At 51.2% G+C, this 24,964-nt stretch overlaps 1 protein-coding gene across 1 annotated transcript in view; it reads right to left on the minus strand.

Moving 5' to 3' along the window:
* LOC125738578 (protein eyes shut homolog) overlaps positions 1–12,918 on the minus strand; it is a 79,440-nt gene extending 66,522 nt beyond the window's left edge. The window contains exon 1 of the mRNA XM_049007724.1: positions 12,820–12,918. The gene's annotated coding sequence lies outside the window, so the exon portion shown is untranslated. The remainder of the gene's footprint in view (positions 1–12,819) is intronic.
* Between the last annotated feature and the right edge of the window lie 12,046 nt (positions 12,919–24,964).

Consider the following 24,964-nt stretch of genomic DNA (forward strand, 5'->3'; position numbering starts at 1 on the left):
ATCGGAGGGGAGGGGAGATCTCCGAAATCCCATCAGACTATAAGCAACATCAACGGCTAAATCAGCCTCGAAGGCCGAATCGGAGAGGACATCATTTCAAGCCACATCGAACGAGGCGTCAGCTCATGCACAGCTCGTCTGGAAAATAATTAGATGCGCAGGCTGTTGGATGTGTGGCGCTTGCCGGTTTGTCACTGCAGACGTGGTTATCAGTTACCCAACCCCACCAGGCTGGGAGAAGGCCAGCCGGCCGCCCGCCCACACAGCCTCATAGACCAGCCACTTGTAATTAATTATTTTATTTCAGGAAATCCGCGTTTCAGCTGATGGGGGCAGTAAGGCCAGCACTAACATGTGGGTGTACCCACCCGACGATTCCGATTGGGAGACACTGTGCCTGAACCCTGTCATGTGACACCTTACAGCAGTCACCCATACGGCGGAACGGGAAGCATCGCAGAATGGAGGCTCCCATTCGCTGTGCATTGGCAGTCACGCCCACCATGCCTCTTAAGGCATAGTGTCACTAAAGATATCCCACAATGCAATACGACAGCCCACAAGTCAGAGTGGGGGGAGGGGGGCAAGTGGCAAGTACCACAAACCATACATTTGCACAGGGTCCATGAGGGTTGGGCCACAAACAGACACTACGGTAGGACTAATGGGGGGGGGGGGGGGAGTGAATTTTTGCGTAAACCTGGATCTGGAGGCGCCCTTCAGATTCAGAGAGGTGGGGGGGGTGTGGGGTAGGGCTGGATAGGCACTGAAGTGGCAGTGAAGAAGGGGACAGCTCAGGAGTCATAACGTCTTTTAAAAGAGGAGATATTGTGGTTAAACAAGGTAAAAGACGTCGGTGGTGTGGTGCTACCTTCTGCAATTTAAAGTCCAACACATTTATTAAACATAAGGACAGGACAAGTTCATACACATTAGTAACTTTTGGGTGTCATAATACATCTCATGAATATTTTAGATTCACTGCATAATACTGAAAAGCTAGTGTCCGGACAAAATGTTTCACCCGTTGTCTGAAGCTCTGGAGAACATTGCACAAGCGGCGTATAACCGCGGTTACATCGCGGCGTGATCACGACAGCCCTAGCGCTCCATCAATCTGCCCACGGGAAGCACAGGTCTTCGCGGAAAAAGTCACAACAGGTGGCACCGTCAGGACGACGCGCACATCCACCCCCAGGGGGCCGCGGCGGAAAATGGCAGAGGGTGATTGTCAAAACCAGATTATGTGGCACCCTTGTCCCATCTGGCAAGTAAACATGGCAAACCTCTTATCTAATTAAACTTCCAAGAAGTTGGTAGATCGTTCACACAGAGACAGTGGAGACAGGCAGCACGGCCATGGAATCCAGGGAGCGTCTGAAAACTAGCCAGCACAAGGAGTTCCCTCACGCACAGATAAACGTCTGCTCCCTGCAATATGATATATATATATATATATATATATATATATATATACATAATCACACGCATGCACACACACACACAGGTTTGTAATTATATCTTTGTAGGGACCTTGCATTCATTTCTATGGGAAAAATCCTAATCCCAACTATGACAACCCCTACCCAGCCCTACCCTTAACCACAGATAACCAAACTACATAAATTCACAGTTTCTGACGGGGATGGGGCCACAGTCATTATCGCTCACAGCTGGCTTACTGTACATGGCCCTGAATAGGACAAGCGGTTATGAGAAAGGATGTACAGTATGTATGGATGATTGCTTACACAAATTTTTATAAAAATGAGTTTCCCCTCGTGGGTACCAAAAATATGTCCCCACAACGTTAAAATAACGGGTTTTTATCACATAGTGGGGACGTTTAGTTTGCCCAAAGTAATATATACACAATCCCCCCCTCCCACACACACACGGCTCTCTCAGCTTCCTTAATAAGTAGAACTGCACTTTCTCATAAAAGGCATTTAGATTAAGTGATTCGTTTCAAGAGACTCTTTGAGAAATGCTCACATATTGATTTTAAGCGACTGTGACATTAACTTCGGCCGAAAGTTTGACGGATTTTAAAGATAAGGCATAGAACATTAATCCGGAGGTGAGCAGTGATTAAACCCGTCCACGGGGCCATCAGGCTGGAGAGATGCCCTCGCTGCAGTACATAAATTCGCCGTTTCTGATGGGAGTGGGGCTGCACTCATTACCGCTAACAGCCGGCTCACATGCCCTTTTATGTCTGAGGACTCTGCATGTCAATTTTTAATAAACTGACCGAATTGCTTGTGGATTCCGGAAGTTGCTGTTGGGTTGTGCCGACGAGCCCCTGGACAGCACTCACCGATCCGCTCCTACCCGAGGACACTGGCAGGTATAGCTGCCGATTAGACCCACACAGAGGCCTCCACTCAAACAGGGACAGGACCAGCGGCCACCCGCCTTCTCTGAACACCCGCCTTGCTCTGCCTAGCAAAGACACCATTAAAATATGAAAAACTTTATTTAACAGATGCTCTTATTCGGAGCAACGGAAAGCAGACTTCTGTGCCCAATTATGAGGTCACTGATGACCCTGGGATTTGAACCTACTGAGTAGCTCATGGATACATGACACGGTCTGCCTCTGATCGCCGCTCCTTTTGGTGTCCAGTCTCAGTGGCGGGTCACAGCCAAAAGTCTGGCATCGTAAGGATGGACGGTTCAGCACTGAACACGTGTTACTGCAAAGGCCCGGTCCAGTTCACAGAAAGACGAGGAGCGTTCAGACAGGAAAACATGCCCACTGTTCAGCGTGCGGCGTTTATAACGAACCATGTCAAATGCACGTCTTTATCTATCCTCATAAAACACACGGAATTTAAAACTCAATTTGCCACTGAACATATTTCTCTAAAAACAAGCGACAAACCCCCTGAGAATCTCCAAAGCTGATATGTGCTAATTTCAATCACAGCTTGAACACTTAGAGACGCAGGCTTTAGGTACGGCCTGCATTTGAAGAACATTAAAGCCGAGATATTTAATCATCTCTAGCTGTGAAACATTTTATACTTTATCTGTTATTCGTACTGAATGCAGATAAAAGTGTGGAAAAAAAGGCAGCTTTTCACAAAGTACCTGACATTCACCACGAAAAGTGAAAAAGGCCGGCATGACACAGAGGTCATTATGAGCTGCTGGTTTGCCGTCCACGTTAAGATCGGTGCAATTTGAGGAGAGAGAGGTATGCGGAGGACGAGGCTGCATATTCCTGCTCTAACTGGGCCACCCTCCAGCTAAGAAACCTGTCAGATAAAGAGAGAACTTCCTCACGCTGAAAACTGCACCGTGCTCGCAGTGGTCTAAACAAAAGGGGATGCAGAATCACTATCTGCAATATCGATCGGATGAAGACCAAGACAACAGCAGAGCTCATAGAGGCAAAAAGCAGCTCAGATCATTAGGAGTGTAAAGAATACCCCAATATTGTTATGAAGTGGTGAGTAGGTGAGAATTCTCCTCAAAAAGGCCAATCCCATCATGCTTCGATGAGCCCCGAAGTCCCACCCATGACCACACCTCCTGCATGTCAGTGACCAGCTGACAGTCCCAGGTCCGATGTTCCTGATCCAGCCAACGGCTCAGAAGCCCATAACATTAAACGCTGCTGGGACACTCAGATTCACACCCAACGACCACAAAGGACGCAGAGGAAAAAGCCTGGAATGCAGAACCACGTCCCGTGGAATTTCCGAGCGGCCCAGAGGGCAAAGAGCACGGCTGACATACAGACGTACCTTTAAATCCCGGGGGACAGTGGCAGGTGGCGCCGGCGAGCGAGCCCGTGCACGCCGCCCCGTTGGCACAGGGCCTGCTGCCACACTCGTCCGCCTCCTCACAGAGGCCGCCGTCAAATCCCAGCATGCACCTGCAGGCTAGCCAGAGCCCCAGTTCACGCAGGCGCCGTGCCCCACACAGCGGTGCACGATGCAGTTATCGAGACGCCGCTCACAGAATGCTCCGGTGTAACCATGTCGACACAGGCACCTGCCGGAAGTGAGCACTGAGAAATGATGCCGCTTAGGGACGCAAGAGAAAACCACTGACTGGCCAATCACAGGCCCAGAACAGCACAGCCGCCGTCACCTGGCGGAATGTGCCGATCCTGGCCACACACGTGGCACTGTGCTGGCACCGATGTTCCACACACTTGTCGACGTTCTGCTGACAGTCTGCGCCGGTTCACCCGGGCAAACAGAAGCAACTGCGAGTGCTGTCATCACCAGTCAGAAACCCCCCCCATGGCACACTGCTGCCTTGGATGGAGGGAAGATCGCAACGTCAGAAAGGACCCTCCGTTCGTGAGGGGTCGCATTCCCAAAGAGCTGTTGTATCATACATCAAAGGGCTGGGGGCTGGTTAATCATATCACCATGTAAGCTAGTCTTTGTTACCATAAAGGATTATCTGGCTATATGGATAGCGACAGATTTTCCCTGGGAACTCTATGAAACTGTCAGTTACAAGCCGAGTTTGATCCAAACAACATAAATCCCAACAATAGCTTTACAGAGAAGTGAAATGCAGTTTCTTCATTGTCACGCATTCATAAATATGCCCCGCCCCTTCTGCAGCTAGCAAAGATCAATGCCATTCGCTTCACAAAAACAATGGGATTGCTTCCGAGAGGCCTTGTGAGGAATAATGCGGAATCCATTGGTGTTTTATTTCCCATTTTTAATCCACCAGGGTGATTAAAACCTCCCAGCATTTCCGGCTTGACGGGGCTCTCCCCAAAGGTGCACAGACAAATGGATTTTCCTCCTGCACTAGGAATTTTTATGACATTTTATGAAACGGAGCGCGTGGCGAAGGACCACGGAGAGGCATTTATTAGGGCAGGGTAAACACCATCCTGGCAGGGGTAGGGGGCTGTTTACGGAGGCGAGGACAGCACGGTGTTACAGGCATGTACGCCATGGTTGTTCTAACCGCTGGGTTTCACAGGCCAAGCCAGAAAGATCGGCTCAGACACCAACACTCTGCTCACACTTCGATCGAGAAAGAATGAAAACACCAAGGTTTACATCTTAGCAAGGAGCACGGTTCACACCCTGCCTGTGTTAATGAAGCCTCATTCTCATTGTATTCTATAAGGCCAGCATGCCTGGGGGGTGGGGGGGGGTCGGGCAGCCTATTGACCTCGGGCCCCCAGAGGTTATGTCCCTCCCTAGTTGGGAGTTTTTCTTTCCTCTCCTTCGTTATCTTCTGCTTTTCTCTCTTTCCTTCTTTCCCTGTTTCATGCACCATTTTGTATAGATGATGCAGTAACAATATCCACACACTCTAGTCAAGCGCCTTGGGGTGACTGTGGCATGAAAGGCGCTATAAGAAACTAAACTGAATTGAATAAGGTCCTGTGTCATTCGGAGAAACGTGCACAGCTGAGCAGTGAGCGTGCTACCTGAACGTGCTGTAGTAACATAATAGAGTACCATGCCGCAGTAACATAATACAGTACTATGCCGCAGTAACATGCTGCAGTAACATAATACAGTACCATGCCGCAGTAACAAGCTGCAATAACATAATAGAGTACCATGCCGCAGTAACATAATACAGTACCATGCCGCAGTAACATGCTGCAGTAACATAACACTGTAACAAGCTGCAGTAACATAATACAGTACCATGCCGCAGTAACATGCTGTAGTAACATAATACAGTACCAGCCGCAGGAACACGCTGCAGTAACATAATACAGTACCATGCCGCAGTAACATGCTGCAGTAATATAACACAGTACCATGCCGCAGGAACATGCTGTAGTAACATAATACAGTACCATGCCGCAGGAACATGCTGCAGTAACATAATACAGTACCATGCCGCAGTAACATGCTGCAGTAATATAACACAGTACCATGCCGCAGGAACACCCTGCAGTAACATAATACAGTACCATGCCGCAGTAACATGCTGCAGTAACATAACACAGTACCATGCCGCAGGAACATGCTGCAGTAACATAATACAGTACCATGCCGCAGTAACATGCTGCAGTAACATAATACAGTACCATGCCGCAGGAACAAGCTGTAGTAACATAATACAGTACCATGCTGCAGGAACATGCTGCAGTAACATAATACAGTACCATGCCGCAGTAACATGCTGCAGTAACATAATACAGTACCATGCTGCAGGAACATGCTGCAGTAACATAATACAGTACCATGCCACAGGAACACGCTGCAGTAGCTTGGTAGCTACTCTCCGATGTTTACAGTTTCACTTACAGTAAGGCCTTATTAAGAGGAAGGTAAATATTTTTTACAGATTTATTTTGTATTGGCTGAAAATGAGCCACAATTCAGACCCAGTGCGAGTATGTTAAAAATGTTAATCGAGGCCAGAGCCCAGAGCACTTCACCCTCAGTGGGACAGAAACCTTCAGGCCTCATATTTCCAACGACAACCCGGCACGTTAAAGCTACGTAAATGCTGCAAAGCCAGAGCGGCACAAGGCTGGTGGCACTCAGTGGGATGTGGGCTGCCAGCAGACCGGGACCTTACCTGGGGGGTGCACTGCAAGAGAGAGCCAGTGGGCCGGGGCCTTACCTGGGGGGTGCACTGCAAGAGAGAGCCAGTGGGCCGGGGCCTTACCTGGGGGGTGCACTGCAAGAGAGAGCCAGTGGGCCAGGGCCTTACCTGGGGGGCACATGCACTTGTAACTCCCGAGAAGGTCCCTGCACGTCCCTCCATGCAGACACGGATTCGAGCCACGTTCATTAACGTCAGTCTCACAGTGGAATCCTGGAGAAATGGGTGTGATTTTCATCATCTGATTAAGACTTAAATTCTCAAAACATATCGTTCCCATACGTCATCAGCTCCTCTGTTTCCAGTGTAACCATCACCCTCAGCTCAGACCACATCACCCTCAGCAAAGACCACATCACCCTCAGCTCAGACCACATCACACTCAGCTCAGACCACATAAGTTGCACAGTCCTACCCATCTGTTTCTTTTCCCATCTATACACAGTGCACATCATACCTTAATACCCTCAAAATAGACAAAACATGTAACAGGTGTCAGGGCTCGGGGGTGCGGACGGGCAGGCTAGCAGGAAAGAGGCAGGGAAGGGCGAAGCAGGCAGGCAAAAGGCAAAACTGGGGATTTATTAACGGGGAGAGACGGCTAGGGGAAGCACAGAACATCACTACGTTACTAACATCAATGACGGACATCGGACAGGGCAAGACGTGGACTGATATAGAAAAGACAGGGCGAAATAACAGGGCACAGCTGGGCATGACTGGGGAAGCACACATGAATAATCAGGGGGCGTGGCACACACGAGGATAATCAGGGGGCGTGGCACACACGAGGATAATCAGGGGGCGTGGCACACACGAGGATAATCAGGCGGCGTGGCACACACGAGGATAATCAGGCGGCGTGGCACACACGAGGATAATCAGGGGGCGTGGCACACACGAGGATAATCAGGCGGCGTGGCACACACGAGGATAATCAGGGGGCGTGGCACACACGAGGATAATCAGGGGGCGTGGCACACACGAGGATAATCAGGGGGCGTGGCACACACGAGGATAATCAGGCGGCGTGGCACACACGAGGATAATCAGGGGGCGTGGCACACACGAGGATAATCGGGTGCGTGGCACACACGAGGATAATCAGGGGGGCGTGGCACACACGAGGATAATCAGGGGGCGTGGCACACACGAGGATAATCAGGGGGCGTGGCACACACAAGGATAATCGGCAGCGTGGCACACACGAGGATAATCGGGTGCGTGGCACACACGAGGATAATCAGGGGGCGTGGCACACACGAGGATAATCAGGGGGCGTGGCACACACGAGGATAATCAGGGGGCGTGGCACACACGAGGATAATCAGGCGGCGTGGCACACACGAGGATAATCAGGGGGCGTGGCACACACAAGGATAATCGGCGGCGTGGCACACACAAGGATAATCGGGGGCGTGGCACACACGAGGATAATCAGGGGGCGTGGCACACACGAGGATAATCAGGGGGCGTGGCACACACGAGGATAATCAGGGGGCGTGGCACACAGGAAGATAATCAGGGGGCGTGGTACACATGAAGACAATAAGGGGGCGTGGCACACACCAGGATAATCAGGGGGCGTGGCACACACGAGGATAATCAGGAGTGTGGCACACACGAGGATAATCAGGGGGCGTGGCACACAGGAGGATAATCAGGGGGCGTGGCACACAGGAGGATAATCAGGGAGCGTGACACACATGAAGACAATCAGGGGTCGTGGCAGACATGAGGATAATCAGGGGTGTGACACACATGAAGACAATCAGGGGTCGTGGCACACATGAGGATAATCAGGGGTGTGGCACACATGAGGATAATCAGGGGACGTGGCACACAGGAGGATAATCAGGGGTGTGGCACACACGAGGATAATCAGGGGTGTGACACACACGAGGATAATCAGGGGTGTGGCACACACGAGGATAATCAGGGGTGTGGCACACATGAAGACAATCAGGGGGCGTGGCACACATGAGGATAATCAGGGGTGTGACACACATGAAGACAATCAGGGGTCGTGGCACACATGAGGATAATCAGGGGTGTGGCACACATGAGGATAATCAGGGGACGTGGCACACAGGAGGATAATCAGGGGTGTGGCACACACGAGGATAATCAGGGGTGTGGCACACATGAGGATAATCAGGGGTCGTGGCACACATGAGGATAATCAGGGGTGTGACACACATGAAGACAATCAGGGGTCGTGGCACACATGAGGATAATCAGGGGCGTGACACACATGAAGACAATCAGGGGGCGTGGCACACATGAGGATAATCAGGGGTGTGACACACATGAAGACAATCAGGGGTCGTGGCACACATGAGGATAATCAGGGGTGTGGCACACATGAGGATAATCAGGGGACGTGGCACACAGGAGGATAATCAGGGGTGTGGCACACACGAGGATAATCAGGGGTGTGACACACACGAGGATAATCAGGGGTGTGGCACACACGAGGATAATCAGGGGTGTGGCACACACGAGGATAATCAGGGGGCGTGGCACACATGAGGATCGGACGAGCCGGGCGTGACAGCAGGTATCATTGATGGTAATTAAAAATAAACATTCCTTTAGCCAAATAGCATTTTAAAATATTAATAAAGTATTTGACATTCGCTTTTATTTTCTTTTATTTCCAGCTAAGCAATATTTATCATTTTTGGGTATTTCTTTTTTATCTTATTTTTGCATCTTATTTTGAATATAAAAATTATTTCTTATAGCTTCAGTTTTGGTGAACGATAATAACCTTGCTTTGGATTCGATTAACCCCCCCCACAACTTAACCAAAAATGACCCCCAGTGCCCCCCCAGGCTTGACTAATATCATTGACACAGGTCCCTCTACAGGTCATTAGGCATTTGAACGCAGCACAGGAAACCTGATTCATTCGTCAGGGTAAAAGATGGCTGGGATGAGGGGCCTTCCCTCCCGACGGCTGTACACTGTACACTGTACACTGCCTGCCCACCTGACACAGAATGAATGAAGACAGACGGAGAGAGTTTGGTCAGACTTAGGGGGCAGAGGAGGGGGATCTTCTCTCCAGAGACCCTAATGGCCTGACGAGATGTAGGACCAAGAAGAACCGGTACCCCCACTTTGACAAAATGGTGTCACCCAGAGATCAAAGGTCACCTGGGTGACATTAATATTCAAATGCTACCTGCTAAGGAAGTACAATCTCCAGGGGGAAGCACAGTGAACTCACACTGTAAATTTTACCTTAACTTACAGCTGCAAGCTCCCTCAAATCTGTCTTCACATTGACGGGAACAATGTGTACAGAAAATGACTCCAATAACCTGCACGGCGTAGTGGTTAAAATTTCATGCTGCTTGGAAGCATAAATACCACACTAATCATTCCAGAATTATGTAAATATACACTAATATTACACACACAAATTACCTATTTTCTAAGTGCATATTTCAGTAGCTCTGTCCAGTGCACTTCCTATGCAGCAAAGGAAAGTGTGTTCTGACAACATGTTCAGTAACTGTGTTCAGGCAGAGTTTGTGTGTTCTTCACAAACATTCCCCATCAAGTATCAGTCGCGTGCCTGATTTTTACGTTCATCAGCAGAGCACAGACACCAGTGACACACCCTAACCTCAACCTTTACAAGCAAACGCATTTCTCATTTTCTTACTAAGAAAAAAAATGCAACATTTATGACATAAATGCTTCCTTCTGCTGATAATATAAATATCACTTTATTGCAAAAACGGTGCATGCAGATAAAGGCGCATGATCAATGGCTCTTGGGATTATGGACTAGGCTGATGTAGGACTAGGCTTATGGACTAGGCTAATGTAGGACTAGGATTATGGACTAGGCTGATGTAGGACTAGGATTATGGACTAGGCTGATGTAGGACTAGGATTATGGACTAGGCTGATGTAGGACTAGGATTATGGACTAGGCCAAGGGCACAGGATCATCATCATCGTAATTACAAATTACATAATTGGCCTATTCCTTTTCAGTAGAAGATTCTGGAACATTCCGGTCCTCTTCCGCAGCTCAGCCTAGCTCCTGATGGTGATTCTGCAAAGGGTCCAACCACACTTGGGCCCCAGGATCACGCTATCTACAAGGCCCCCAAGACAGAATGTGCCTCAAAAGAAAGATCCTTCCAGCTTACTGTGATCAGTCGGACAGGGCTGGGGGGGCTTGAACATGGTCAACCTTGGCTGCAGCAGCATGAGATTTCCCCTTGACCTTCAGCCTTAATCTCCAGATGATAGAGTAAAACCTCTTAGCAAACCAGTTAGCTGGTTTTTGGGACCCCAGTCAAAGTCATTTTGGGGCCCCCAGTCACATATTTAAAAAACTAAAAAACACTGAAAGTCAGCGGGTGCTAGCTAACTAGCTGGTTTGCAGAACAGGCTGCTTCAGCCTCTGTAAATAAGGAACTTGTTCACTTTAGTATAACGCTAATATTTTGTATAATGTTTCTGGCCAACAGGGGCCTCACGCAAATGTGTGATTTGAGTCCTGAATACAAGAACAATTTTTCAAGTGAGTCTCCAATAAAAAGTTTAACAATGTATGACACTGTGACTGGCCAGACTGTGCCTCAGCGTTTCACATCATAGAAAAGGAAACGGACCGAGAAACGTACCATGCAGCACAGCCAATCAACATCCAGAGCTGGGAGTAATGGAGCAACCAGTCCGCCTGCTTACTGTCTGCCTGCCGCTCCGGCAAGCATCCATTTAGAATATAGCAAGCGGCCGTATCCCCCAGCGGGTAAACGAGCAGAGAGATGCCTGACAGCCGCAGGCGTCGGCCACTAGGGGCACCGTCAACCAGAGCCGCATTCTCTCACAGGCTCCAGATTAAGGTCACACTTCTGAAAGCTTGTTTAAGTGCAAAGACGGACTGGAAAATCAGCCTGAAATGTGATTTATCAGTATGTCTGGGAACCTGTGGAACTGGCGTGGCGTTGGGCGATGTGCAGGGTGGCGGCAACAGCAGTAATGATGTGCAGGGAGGTGTGGGGCTTCTATCGGCTGTGCGTGATTCAATTAAGTGTCCGACGGGAGATGGAAGGAGGCAGGGGACAGATAAGGAAACGGAAGCACATATCTGCCGCACATCTGCCCTTCCAGAGTCGTCTCTTGTCTCGGGGTGCTCAGGATTCCTGAGTGTGTCATCTGCCCCGGTGCGGAGATACAGATCTGACGCTTCACTCTGGCGCCGGCCTTTGGGACGGCGTCTTCTTCACAGAAAATGCTAGAAACATTTCTGTGCGTAACTCGAACATCACAATATCAGCAGCGTATGGGGGAGAGATGGAAGAGAGACTTGGAAGTGCTCAGGGAGGCAGATGGGGCTTCTGTGGTTCCTCATGAAGAAAATCTCACAAAAATAGCAAATTCCATCAGTCATTCATTAAGGGAGCATTTCAGTCACCGGCAGATGATGCAGAACGCGGCGACACCCCCGCCCCTGTCCCCCCCTAGGCTGTGTAATTCTGTATAACAGCTCGAGCACAGATGGGCGGAGCATGAAGGACTGTCAGGAAAGCAGAGGCGTATGGGACACAGAAAGGTATCATTCCATCACAGACGCGTAGCTGGGATAAGGCAGCATGTGGCCCTCCAAGAGCAGCCCAGCACAGACTGTCCGTAATGCACCTCGAAGAAGGTCTCTTGCGCCACATAATTAGCCCAAAGTCAGCAAGGCAATTAATACAGTTAAGGTAAAGAAGGCACTGCTACAGAGTCACGAAATGCAAAACCAAGAAATGGAGGTAGGCGACAGCCATCGCGAACTGAGGAAACCAAAGTTACGATATTTTTCATATAAAAGACAAACTGTGGTGAGAGTCGACCACAGTTTGTTCCGTCTGTGACGAGAACTCCAGCAAATAAAGTGAGTCAGCATGCAGGAAGGGTAATTGCACACGTATAACCCCATCAATTAATCTCTTTATTAAATTACTTTGACATTTAAAAAATCATCTCCATTAGTTAATGCATTCTGATGATGGTTTTGTCAAAACACGTCAAGCCGACTTTAAAATGATTTCATTTAAGTTAAGGTAATATCTAATAAGGGCCTATTTCACACTGCGTGGGACGGCCGGCACATTAGCGGTGAGGTCGCGCCGGGGGCCGTTTCCCTGCCAATGTCGGCTCGTCGCCTGACGGTCAGCATAGAGATCCTGGCACTACAACCAAACAGCCACTGGCTGAGCCGGGGGGGAGGGGCCGCACTTTACCTGTGTAGCCATGGAGGCAGTGGCAAGTGTAGCTCCGTGGTGCCCCCTGTTGGCTGCCATCCACACAGGCGGCCCCGTTCTGGCGTCGGTCAGGGGAGATGTAGCAGGCACTCTCCACGTGCTGACAGAACTCGCCTGTCCAGCCCGGAGCACAGAGGCACTATTGGGGGGAAGTAAAAAAAAAAAGCTTTGTTACCATGGTAACCAAGCCAGTAACACACCAGAGCAGTGAGTAACGTCACTGGGATTACAGCCTCTCATTAACCTTGCAGGGCTCTGCCCGGGGTCTGTAACATCTTAGGGACGGCACGGCCCCCACTGACCTGCAGCAGACACGCACGGCCCCCACTGACCTGCAGCAGACACACACGGCCCCCACTGACCTGCAGCAGACACGCACGGCCCCCACTGACCGGCAGCAGACACGCACGGCCCCCACTGACCGGCAGCAGACAGGCACGGCCCCCACTGACCGGCAGCAGACACGCACGGCCCCCACTGACCTGCAGCAGACACGCACGGCCCCCACTGACCTGCAGCAGACACGCACGGCCCCCACTGACCGGCAGCAGACACGCACGGCCCCCACTGACCTGCAGCAGACACGCACGGCCCCCACTGACCTGCAGCAGACACGCACGGCCCCCACTGACCTGCAGCAGACACGCACGGCCCCCACTGACCGGCAGCAGACACGCACGGCCCCCACTGACCGGCAGCAGACACGCACGGCCCCCACTGACCTGCAGCAGACACGCACGGCCCCCACTGACCGGCAGCAGACACGCACGGCCCCCACTGACCTGCAGCAGACACGCACGGCCCCCACTGACCTGCAGCAGACACGCACGGCCCCCACTGACCGGCAGCAGACACGCACGGCCCCCACTGACCGGCAGCAGACACGCACGGCCCCCACTGACCTGCAGCAGACACGCACGGCCCCCACTGACCGGCAGCAGACACGCACGGCCCCCACTGACCTGCAGCAGACACGCACGGCCCCCACTGACCTGCAGCAGACACGCACGGCCCCCACTGACCTGCAGCAGACACGCACGGCCCCCACTGACCGGCAGCAGACACGCACGGCCCCCACTGACCGGCAGCAGACACGCACGGCCCCCACTGACCTGCAGCAGACACGCACGGCCCCCACTGACCGGCAGCAGACACGCACGGCCCCCACTGACCGGCAGCAGACACGCACGGCCCCCACTGACCGGCAGCAGACACGCACGGCCCCCACTGACCTGCAGCAGACACGCACGGCCCCCACTGACCGGCAGCAGACACGCACGGCCCCCACTGACCGGCAGCAGACACGCACGGCCCCCACTGACCGGCAGCAGACACGCACGGCCCCCACTGACCGGCAGCAGACACGCACGGCCCCCACTGACCTGCAGCAGACACGCACGGCCCCCACTGACCGGCAGCAGACACGCACGGCCCCCACTGACCGGCAGCAGACACGCACGGCCCCCACTGACCTGCAGCAGACACGCACGGCCCCCAATGACCGGCAGCAGACACGCACGGCCCCCAATGACCGGCAGCAGACACGCACGGCCCCCACTGACCGGCAGCAGACACGCACGGCCCCCACTGACCGGCAGCAGACACGCACGGCCCCCACTGACCGGCAGCAGACACGCACGGCCCCCACTGACCTGCAGCAGACACGCACGGCCCCCATTGACCGGCAGCAGACACGCACGGCCCCCACTGACCGGCAGCAGACACGCACGGCCCCCACTGACCGGCAGCAGACACGCACGGCCCCCACTGACCGGCAGCAGACACGCACTCCCCGTGCGACATTTCACACATTAATTAACAGTAGATGATGAATGAATAAAATGTGGGTAAGTTTGACAGCGGCAGCTGAGCGGGAATCGTGGTTGTTAGTTGTTAGTACAATTCATAACATTTGTAGAGGCCGACGTTAACATAGCTGCATCTAAGAGACGACATGCGCAGGTCCGATCGGGCCCCAGTAGGCCCCGGCGGAGATTAAACATTCCATACAAATAAAATATCAGCCTGGACACAATAGCTACTTATTTGGAAAACAATTAGGGGCTCAGAGAAAAGCAGCTTAGCAGTAGATAGATTTAAAATCGAGGCGTGGATATCGGAAATTAAAGGGGGCCTTTTGTATGGGGGTGGGTATTTATTACCCGGCGACTTTGCGGACAGGTTCCACATCAGTGTGGCGTGCGCCTGCTTACTGGTCACTCCCAATAACGTCCTGTCACTCCCAGTAATGCCCCATCACTCCCAGGTGCTCTTGGTATTCCAAGTTATGCCTGATCACTCCCAGTTACATCCCAGTTCACCCAGTTATGTCCAATTTCACCCAGTTACGTCCCAGTTACGCTCTGGTACTCTCAGGTACATCCTGTTACTCCCAGTTACATCCTGTTACTTCCAGTCACACTCCAGTACTGTCAGTTACATCCTGTTACTCCCAGTTACATCCCGGTACTCCCAGTCACACTCCAGTACTCTCAGTTACGTTCTGTTACTCCCAGTTACATCTCGGTACTCCCAGTCACACTCCAGTACTCTCAGTTACGTTCTGTTACTCCCAGTTACATCCCGGTACTCCCAGTCACACTCCAGTACTCTCAGTTACGTTCTGTTACTCCCAGTTACATCTCGGTACTCCCAGTCACACTCCAGTACTCTCAGTTACGTCCTGTTACTCCCAGTTACATTCCGTTACTCACAGTTACTCACACGATACCCGCCAATAATGCTCAGGCACAGCCCCTCATTCAGGCAGTCGATTCCCAGCATCCCACAGTAGTCTGTCACTTCCTCACAGTCCCGGCCGGTGAATCCTTGACGGCATCTGGAAAAAACACAATCCATGACCCAGGGAGGGGGAGGGGGGCATCTCAGCATGGAGGTTTGCCTAGAAATCACCAGAAATCCATCGTCACCAGAAACCAACCTTCCATTCCGCAGTCAATCATGACACATCCCCAGCGATGGCCACCCAATGACAGATTCCTGACAATCAGCCTGACGTGATTTTATTGCTCCTCTCACACAGATTCTTCATTCGGGCCGTTCGACCTGCTCCATTTGACTGTGGGGGACTTAGGGAGGCGAGGGGGGATTCCCGCTGTGTTTGAAATGAAATGCGCAAAGCGGCACTACCAGCGTCTCCTCAGACCGTCAGAGTAACCCTAACCCTAACCTAACCCTAACCCTAAGCCTAACCCTGAGCCGGGACCCTGGGCCGGGCCCCTAAGCGAGGCCCTCAAGCCCCCCACCCCTCCAGGGGTTGCTGACCCTGTTCTCTCTATTGTATGTCGCTTTGGATAAATAAATGTCATGGAATCATATTTGCATGGCAGTGAGCAGATTCTCGGGAGCTGGACTGTCAGGACTGAGGAAAGGCCCTCATCGAAGCAGACCCGAGAAGGGGGCCAGGGGTGGGGGAGCCGGCCAGATTCGCGTCACCTGCAGCGGTACTGCTCCCCCAGTGGCATGCAGCTGCCGTTGTTGAGGCATGGGTTCGAGCTGCACGGGTTGGGCTCCTTGGCACACGTAAAGCTCTGGACAGGTACAGAACAACACAATGGTCAGCAAAGGCTCATGGGAAACAGCCCCATTTCACCTGTCAGAGCAATTCACTAGAATAGGCTGGAATATTCAAAGGACAGCATCTTATTAATAGCAGAGATGTGTCTCAGAGTGAGAAGGTGCGCGATTGGGCAGCAAGCGAGACCAGGAGCTCTGTTCCATTCAGGGAAACAACTACAAAGATACACTAATCAACACCTCAGTGAAACAGCCCTGTCTCCACTCATCTTCTGTGAGAGAACATGAAGATGGAGCAAGAGAGAGAGAGGAGGTATGAAAATGACAAGCTGTCCTTGGAGAGAAGGAACATCACCAAGGTGACCTTTGACATTTAAGGGGAATCGGAAATAATCCAGGTGTTTATGCATTTAAAGACCCCCCCATTTTCATATATACGAGTAGAATACTCACTGCAGCCGTCTGACTGTGAAGAAGGATGAAAAACAAAAGCTCTCACATGCATAAACATCAGCAGCTGAGCAGATGGTACGCGGGTCAGTGGGCAGGGCGGCAACACTGCGCTCAAGGTCACACACGTGCCCCGCCCCCTGACCACATGACACAGCGAGCTGGGGGGGGCACGGGCCTCAACCACCAGATATGCCCCCGCATCCTACCAGCTGTCTCGGGCCCCTCCCTACCCCCAGACCCAGCCGTTTGAATAACTGATATTATAAGCTTACAAACGACACCCCTTGGTTCGCTCAAAAGACAGCGGATTCATTCTTAAGTGACATTTCATATTAATTAGATTCTCTGAGGCAAAATTAGATGTGGAGGAGGGATGAAGTGTCCTCACATTGTTGGAGGTGTTACATGGCCGATTGTGAGGGTGGTTGTGCATCACGCGCTCGCCAGCAAGCTCGTCGTCGCAGTTGGACCCCGGGAAGCCTTCAGGACACACACACACATGTCCCGTGGTCGTCTCCATGCAGGTACCGCTGTTTTTACATGGGGATGAGTCACAAGAGGACATCTTTCTTTCACAGAAAAGCCCTGAAATGACACAAACCAGAGCAACGTCATTGACCGACATGGAATGAGACCAAACAGAGCAACGTCATTCGCTGATATGTGAGACGAGACAGAACAGCAAAACTTTATTGGCCGGTATGTGCCACGAGACCGAACAGTACGTTACTGGCTGGTACGTAAGACGTGACAGAACAGCACAGCCTTATTGGCCGGTACGTAAGACGTGACAGAACAGCACAGCGTTATTGGCCGGTACGTAAGACGAGACGGAACAGCTCAGCGTTATTGGCCAGTACGTAAGACGAGACGGAACAGTACAGCGTCATTGGCCGGTACGTAAGACATGACAGAACAGCACAGCGTTATTGGCCGGTACATAAGACGAGACGGAACAGTACAGCGTTATTGGCCGGTACGTAAGACGTGATAGAACAGCACAGCGTTATTGGCCGGTACGTAAGACGTGACAGAACAGCACGGCGTTATTGGCCGGTACATAAGACGAGACGGAACAGCACAGCGTTATTGGCCGGTACGTAAGACGAGACAGAACAGCACAGCGTTACTGGCCGGTACGTGAGACGAGACGGAACAGCACAGCGTTATTGGCCAGTACGTAAGACGAGACGGAACAGCACAGAGTTATTGGCCGGTACGTAAGACGAGACGGAACAGCACAGCGTTATTGGCCGGTACGTAAGACGAGACGGAACAGCACAGCGTTATTGGCCGGTACGTAACACGAGACGGAACAGCACAGCGTTATTGGCATACATGAAATGATAAAGTCCACAGCAGAAATTGCAGGAGACATGGCGGCGTTATCAGAGCGACACTAAGCTACAGCACGCTACTGTATCACACGCAGCACAGAGATATCAAACCACAGAGTATGTGTGCACACGCGTGTGTGCAGTGTTCCCAGCTGAAAACCACTTTCATCTGTGCAACTCACTGCAACTCTTTCAAAACAGCGAGAAAACCTTTCATCTCAGTGTAAGGGCAGCAGTGGTGCTTGGTGCCATTACTGCTGTTGCATTTGCGTTAATTAAAGGAGAAACCGTCTCTCCTGTGATTATGATGTTCAGATGAGAAGCTCATACACATTCTGAATGTTTAGGACTGTTTACAAAAACAGCAACAGGATGAGCGTCTTTGATAACAGTGAAGTCATATGCCTGAATTTAAAAGCACACGTTACACACATGTGGCCCAGCCGCCCAATCAAAGACCCCAGATGTGAGCAGGAGTCGGAGCATCAGCGCCCCCATGAGGTCACCGCCCACGTCCGACGCCCCCACAGCCCCGATTGTTGTCACCTGACTGTCTCTGTCACGTTGCCATGTCTCGGGCTCCCGCTAACGCACATGTAGCTCGCAGCCTCTCTCGTTTCCCCCTTTCGCATCCGAATCTCCCAGCTATTACGGGAACATTCCAACGAACACGACATATCAGTTAATACATTATTTAACCACGGTGAAACAAGGTCTAATGGCAGGCAGCCAGGGTGGCTCAATATCATAATGGATCTGGAGGCGCTGGGTGAAAATGGAAATGATGGAGACTTCAGAATGCAGAAGCATCTTCTGCATTACGATGTCGCTCAAGCACCAGGACGGGGAATTAAAACACGGCTAGAACGTTTCTCTGACTGAACAATGAGAGGCGTAAGGACAAACCAAGCGACGAGGGATGGTTCTGAAGGACGAGACCCGGATACACGTGATGATGAAGATGTCTGCATGGTGCTTGTGCAATGACATCATAAATATTACGTTCTTTGAGATCTGTGAGGATGACCTAGTTGGAGAGACTCCCTGTCTATAACCGAATCCTTCCATTGTTCATAACTTCCATTAATGGCTTTAAGAACAGCTCATGGTTCACAAAAGGTCACACTATGGAAACCAATCATTCCAGGGTAGGAGACCACACTTCCACTGGGAACCTTCCGGTCAAAAGGCCCCCACTTCCCCGTTCATCTCAAATGCAGCCACAAAACGACCTTCGATGCCGAGCTCTGCCTCATGTTCAGGCTTGGAGGAACTTTGTCAAAACGTAACGTACCGGTCTGCTATCCCCTCGCTGGCTAACTTGTTCAAGATCGTCTTATTATGGGTTAATTTTAGACTGAGGGGACGCCAGGTTCAAGGTGAACGTGGTTTGATTTACTCCCCCGGCGAGCCATTTGCATTTCCACGCTCGTCATAGAGCAGGGACCCATTTATCTTTCCCATGGGCAGAAAGTCTTTGTTAGCATATTCCGGCGTGCTAATCCCCTGACGATGTCGCCTCCCCTGGTCCCTCGGGGGTCCCGCGGGCGACCATTAAGGGCCCACAGTCCTCCCAAAGACAGTCCTCCCCCTGCTTTCCCTTCACAAGCCCATCTGGACCTTAACTTTACAGGTTTACACAGCTTACACTCTTCTGTGCTGGAACCGCCGTATGATTTACTGGCATTTTTACTGGCCCAGCCAGCATTCGGCGATAAAAGACAGTTACTTTTCAGGAGGACTGGCGCTTATCTGTCCCGCACGCCTGCCTCTTCATCCACGCTCCTCGGCGGAAACGGCAGCTCGGCCAGTTTATGTAAGCACCGGCGTGGCAATGTGCCGCTTTGCCCAGGATCGAGTGGAGGCCCTTTGTGAAAGGTGCTGATTTGGAAAAGTCAGGTAAGCGCTTAATAAAGTTGGCTGCACTGACGGGAGAAGCCTTTGAGCGCATCAAAGTGCAGCGGCGGGCGAATCCTCCTGCATTGCGTGATGTCCTGTGAGAAGGAGCACTTTCAACACTAAAGCCATTTTCAGGATCAAAACAAAAAGGCGTGCAGGCAAACCTGAGGCTGTGCGCAGTTTAAATGGGCAAAATCCTGCAAAACAAGAAGCCAGATGCACACGCCATGGCACAGGGAGAAGCTCCTGAAGTTTCCTTTCTGTGTCGACAGCAGGCGAAGCGACGAGATCGTACACGTCAGATGCGAGGCACAATGTAAAGCGGCCCGTTCTGCAACTGACACATTCAGCGATAGAGAGGCAGCAATGTTCAAAACAGAAAGTGGCACACAACCCCGTGCAATAGAGACCAGGAACTGAGGCCAGGAAGAGGCGCGGCTTTTAATGAGGGACACCCCAAGCTGCAGGAAGGAAAAAGGCAAATCCGATTGGAAGGGCCCCAGGGGGCCGCTGGCATTATTCTGCGAGGCTGGGTTCGGGCCCCGGAATGTCAGCCCCCGCACCGAGCGGCCGGCCTGCTTCGGAGTGATAAATGAGGGGCCGGCCGGTGCTGTGGGGGCCAGGGGAGGCACTGAGCCACGGAGGTGAGCGTGGGGCGGGACGCTCATTATGACGCAGTGACCTTCACTGAGGACGCCGGCTTACTGTCCTCCAGGCCTGTCTGGCATGTCTCGTTCCCGTGGTTACATCGTACCGGCCGATAAAACGTTTCCCCGAGTTTCTGGATGCATGCCCAGCGACAGACTGGCATCCCATCCAGGGCAAACCCCAGCCTCGGACCCAGAGATCGGCACGCAGCCCGTACGTGGGCAAAGGCCACCATGGCAAGACTCATCGGTGTCTGCAGTAAAACGTAAGCAGGGCAACATAATTCCGCGTCTGGGGTAAAAGCCGCGTTTTCATCACAATGTGAATCAGAGCCAGCTGTGATCTTGAGCTCGGCTCCTAGCGTATGCTGTGTGGAAGAGGCTCCAAGCACACCCACAAGTAAGGGCTTCATAAAAAGAACAGGTGGAAAGATGGCTGGATGGATGGATGGATGGATTTCATTTTTTATTGAAATCCACTATTTCATACTTTATGTCGAAGGCGAACAGCTGCACACTTTAAAAGCAGTGATGATTTCTCCTGGCCAGACATACAAAGAACAAGCTGTCTAAGCACTTACATTATTGATATACCAGAAAGCACCCTGCGGGTCATTAATAGCAATTAAAAGTTCTTAATAGGCTTGAAGAGCGGTGAATCGTGCCGCCTCTGGTTTGTGCGTGACAGTGCTGGTGAATGCAGCAGCCGCCGGCTTTCCTGAGCGCCGCATGTCAGCGGTCTGATGGCAGAAGCAGTGTTCAGAGGATGTAACATGGTTTATGTTCCTGTGGCCCAACAAGTACAGCATCACTCTAAAAGCACAAAGGTTGTGGGTTTGAATCCCAGGAAGCACACATAAATTGTAACCCTTCCCTCGACTGTAAACTGCTTTGGATAATAGCGTCTGAAAAATGAGTCAAACGTTTACCTGCAAATCCAGCGTGACACGTGCACCGGATGGAGTTTGGTGTGACACTTTCACATCTGCCATTGAGGCACCTTTCATTACAGAGACGGATGACATTAGAGCAGTTCGTACCTAAGAAAAATAGATGAATATAAATATCAAACCTGACATCTGTAGAACAAATAAATTAGCCAGTAAGCATTACTGAATTTTCATAAATATGTACAGGGCCCTAGAAAGCACAGCTCAGGAAGCATAAGACCCTATTCTGCCATTTGGTGATTAAACAGCGAGATAAAGGAACAAGTATCATTCAGTTATTTGAGCTAAATGAAACATACATTTCACTTCAGGGGTCGCCTTCAGGGGCGGGGCCACAAAGGGTTCTGGCCTCAACTGAAAGCTGATTGGCTCCCTGAGTGCCCCCTCACCTCTCATTGGCCGATTCAAAACACATCATTGGCTAATATTAATGCAGGCTCCTCGGTATGAATTGATACCCCTCATATGCCCCCCCACCTTAAAAAAGAATCACCCCTATTTCACTTCCACGTTTGCATCCCCTCAGATCTCCCAAAACACAAAAAGATGGACGCCCAACAGTGGAGGTGTCCTTCACAGCTATGCGTCCAGCGAGCAAGGAGATCGCAGGGAGGGAAGATTTAAGGGGAGGAGGGAACAAAGAGGCGGTATAGAAATCATTAGTGAAATAATTATGTTAATTAGAGATTCAGGACTAAGACCGTCGCTTGAATAAACAGCCTTTGGGGTATCAGCTTCCTGAAATAACTGCAGTGCATTAAATACGGAAAAGCAGTAATTAGGAGAGAGAAGTAAAGAGTCAGAATCTGGCTGGCCACGTTTTCGCCGGTGGATGCAGTCACGAGCCTTCAGCTTAATGAACCTCATTCATTCTCCTGTTTATTGTAATTGAAATTGCGACGAGGGCTTGACATAAATGCAGAAACTGTGGCAAATCGCACGGATGGTATGTGGTGCCACTTTACCTGCAGGCCGTGAAGGGCATACACACTCGAATGCCGGCCCTCGGCGCACGCACAGGCTTCCGGCCACGTGGCGTCTGCTGGGCCGGTCGTGGAAGCGCTCGCAGAATCTTCCGGAAAAGCCTCGCCGGCATGCGCAGATAAATATGTTGTCCTGAACCGCGGCCCTACAGGCGCCGTTCCCCGTGCAGAGCTGCCCTGATGTGTTTCGGCGACAGCGGTGACCCCTGACCCTGGCGACAAGCCTCAGGCCCGCCTCGCACAGCTCAGGGTCGCCCTCACGCGCCGCCACAAAATGGTATGTCCCTGGGTGGAGCCATTTTGGATCCACCTCCACTGTCCCCTTGACGTATCCGGGAAACAGCAGCTGGTCCGCAGGATATCCAGTGATGGAACAGCTTCTGAAACTCTCCTTGGAGACGTTCAGGAGATGAATCCCGTATGATTCCAGAGTGTTGTCGGCCGAAACGAGAAGCTTATCCCCGACCTGTAACTGCACGGGGCACATCTGAGGGACCATCTGCAGCTTGCTGGTGAGCTCCTCTTCATGCCCATGTCCTCGAGTCCCCCAGCATTCTTCAGGGCTGGAGCATGTCTTCCTGGCGAGTGTCCACCTCACCTCCAAGGTCTGAGGCACCGGGAGCCACTGAGTGGAGGCCCCTGTGTCGCAGACCATCTGTCCTTGGCTTCCCGCGTCCAGCACACAGATGAGCAGAACCTGGAACCCACGTATACAGACCTCAGCAAGCTCCAGCTTCATTTTGGCTCTCATCTTCATTGCCCCCTGATTGGGGTGGAACGACCTCGGCAATTTCTGACTTGAAGGATGCCAGTGAAATTCAGCCTAAACTCAAAAAAGAAAAATCAGAAATAAATCAAAAAACGTAGCAGTCAATTTATTTTCCTCAAACATATTAACAAGATGGGCAAGGCTTCATATTCCCGTACAAATTATTTCTGATAGAAAATAAATTAGGTTATTATTTAAGGATGCATCAATCTGCCTTCTACTTCTCTGGCTTCAAACCGTAACTAAACCCAAGATGATATCAGCAAACTCTCACATGATTATATCTGCAACTTGTCATTTTTACATTTACACAAACATTACTGGAGGTCAAGGAAAGCAGTTATTTTTTCTTCCCCCACCTTAAATTAAATTAGACTGATTTATTGGTTATGCGGTATTTGACCCAAAACACGTCTATTAGCAAAGCAAGCATCTAAGTGAGTCTTTGAGGCGAGCGGCTGTCACGTCTCGCACTGTCGGCGAGGGCCTCGTACTCTCAGGATGTCATTTATGCACAGAGATGAAGTTTCCATATGAACACATGCAGGTGGTATAACCCAACATGCATCCAGGTAATGAAATAATGGTAAACAGCTCTGCATCAGCCGCAACATCTAGGGGCACATCAACCTTTTCACTCAGAAATAACAATGTTTAATACACACTGATAACTCGCGGTGTAAATCCAGTCACTATTATCACTTACTAACTGCTGCCGCTGTGACCCAGAACCTTGCTGTCCTACTTGCGTGTTATGAGACATCGCTATTGTTTGTATAATGCATATGTTTCATGCATATTTTATGCATACTGTACATGGTGTATATACTTTACTGTTCACTTTTCTGTTATTTGCCATTTATTGTCCCTCATCACTACATGCAGGGAGGTAAACGAGATAACATGTTTGTACAAATATGAATGAAGCTTGCCGATCGTTGAGTCGTCAGTCAGCACTGCGCAGATGATCACACATGCGGCATATGATTCACCGTCTGTGACGGAAGTTTGCTTTTCCGCTAAGGAAACTTTGCATTAGAGCTTCAGCACTAAATAAACACATCCCAACAGGCTGTCATCCTTCTGAGGGCCGTTCGTACGACGGCACGTCTGATTCACAGCCCGTTTCGTCAGCCTGATGAATCGAAACATCCTCCTGTCTGAAATTTCACCGTAAACGATAACGTCCCTGGCAGTCCAACAGGGCAGAGGCTGTCCGCCCTCCCAGAGGCCCAGAAGGCCGGCCCGCTCAGCGCCTGCGATGTGCTGCGCGGCTCTGCGGCTCTGCATTATGCCCCCTCCCCCGGGTCTCATTCTAACCCACGTTCTCCAGATAAAACAGCGACGTGAGAAGATAAAGCATTCTCCATCTCTGGGACCGCCAATTCCCACATCTCCGTCCTCCGGCAGTGACATGAGCGTGACGCCGGCGCTATAAGTAATAAATAACCCTCCCGACGAGGAGCACGGGTCCAGCACGGGCGAGGACGCCGCCGAGAGGAGACGTCACAGCGACCATCCCTCAGGGCATCTCCAGCGCCTCGACGGG

The sequence above is a fragment of the Brienomyrus brachyistius genome, chromosome 3 (genome assembly GCF_023856365.1).
Source record: "Brienomyrus brachyistius isolate T26 chromosome 3, BBRACH_0.4, whole genome shotgun sequence".
Classification (NCBI taxonomy): domain Eukaryota; kingdom Metazoa; phylum Chordata; class Actinopteri; order Osteoglossiformes; family Mormyridae; genus Brienomyrus; species Brienomyrus brachyistius.